Genomic DNA, 1,563 nt, shown 5'->3' with positions numbered 1-1,563 from the left:
CTCTCTCTCTCTCTCTCTCTCTTTCATTCCATGAATCTATCTATCCATTCATATTTCTTTCTATCTACTAATCTATCTATCTGCCTGTCTGTCCGCCGATGTATCAACACCCATTTTTTAAATCATTTTATCTACCTATCTATAGACCTATCTATCCACCGATCCACTTATATCCCTACCCACTTACTCACTTATCCACTTACCCTCTTACTCACTGATCCACTTACTCACTTATGCACTTACTCACTTACCCACTTGCTCACTTATCCACTTACCCTCTTACTCACTGATCCACTTACTCACTTATGCACTTACTCACTTACACACTTGCTCACTTATCCACTTACCCTCTTACTCACTGATCCACTTACTCACTTATGCACTTACTCACTTACCCACTTGCTCACTTATCCACTTGGTCACTCACTCATCCACTTCCCCACTTCCCCACTTACCCCTCCCTCTCCCTCCCTCCGTAGCTGGGCGGCGCTGGTGGTGGTGGCGGTGGTGGGCGGGGCCAGGGGGTACGACCAGCCCTCCTGCGATGGCCGCCAGACGATCGTCCACCTGTTCGAGTGGAAGTGGGCGGATATCGCTGCCGAGTGCGAGAGGTTCCTGGGCCCGGCCGGGTTCTGCGGCGTCCAGGTGGGTGGGTTGGGGGGATGGAGGGGTTGGGGTGGGTTGGGTTGGGTTGGGTGGAGGGGTTAGGTGGGTTGGGTGGGTTGGGGGGATGGAGGGGTTGGGGTGGGGTTGGGGTGGGGGGATGAAAGGGGTTAGGTGGGCTTGGGTGTGGGTTGGGGGAAGGACAAGGGGTTGGGGTGGGGTTTGGGGTGTGGGGACATGAAAGGGGTTAGTGGGTTGGGTGGGTTGGGGGTGGGTGGGTGGGGGGTAAAGGGGTTGGGGTGGGGGGTGGAGGGGGAGGATAAAGGGGTTGGGGTGGGGTTGCGGTGGAGGGGTTAGGTGGGTTGGGTGGATTGGGGGTGGGTGGGTGGTAAAGTGGGTTGGGTGGGTTGGGTTGGGGGGATAAAGGGGGTTAGGTGGGTTGGGTTGGGGGGATGAAGGGGTTGGGGTGGGGGGATGAAGGGGTTAGGTGGGTTGGGGTTGGGGGTGGGTTGGGGGATGAAGGGAAGTTGGGGAGGTGGGGTTGGGGGGGATGAAGGCGCAAGTTGGGGTGGTGGGGTTGGGGGGTAAAGGGGGTTGGGGTGGGTTAGGTGGGGGGTAAAGGGTTTGGGGTGGTGGGTGGCGGGGATGAAGGGGGTTGGGTGGGGAAGAGGGGGTTGTGTTGGGTGGGGGGATAGGGTGGTGTTGTGGAAGTTGTTGATGTTGCTCTTTTGTAGATGTTGTTACAGTAGGTGTTGTTGGTGGTGATGTTGTAGGTGTTGTTTGGGTGAATGGGTGAGAGGAGAGGCAGATATACTCTACTACATGTGTTGTGTGTGTGTGTGTGCGTGCGTGAGGAAAGGGGGTGAAAATTACTTACATGTAATGATGTCAGTACAGCGTATATATTTCTGTGTGTGTTTTAGACTCTGCATTCACATCCCTTCTTCCGTGCTTGGAACA

At 55.3% G+C, this 1,563-nt stretch overlaps 1 protein-coding gene across 1 annotated transcript in view; it reads left to right on the top strand.

The window, feature by feature from the left end:
- The first annotated feature begins 474 nt into the window (after positions 1–474).
- Positions 475–1,563, top strand: part of LOC113825904 (alpha-amylase-like) — a 20,528-nt gene continuing 19,439 nt past the window's right edge. Inside the window, exon 1 of the mRNA XM_070113601.1 lies at positions 475–645. The gene's annotated coding sequence lies outside the window, so the exon portion shown is untranslated. The remainder of the gene's footprint in view (positions 646–1,563) is intronic.

This window comes from Penaeus vannamei, chromosome 34 (genome assembly GCF_042767895.1).
Source record: "Penaeus vannamei isolate JL-2024 chromosome 34, ASM4276789v1, whole genome shotgun sequence".
Lineage (NCBI taxonomy): Eukaryota > Metazoa > Arthropoda > Malacostraca > Decapoda > Penaeidae > Penaeus > Penaeus vannamei.
This window is presented reverse-complemented; position numbering and strand designations above follow the sequence as displayed.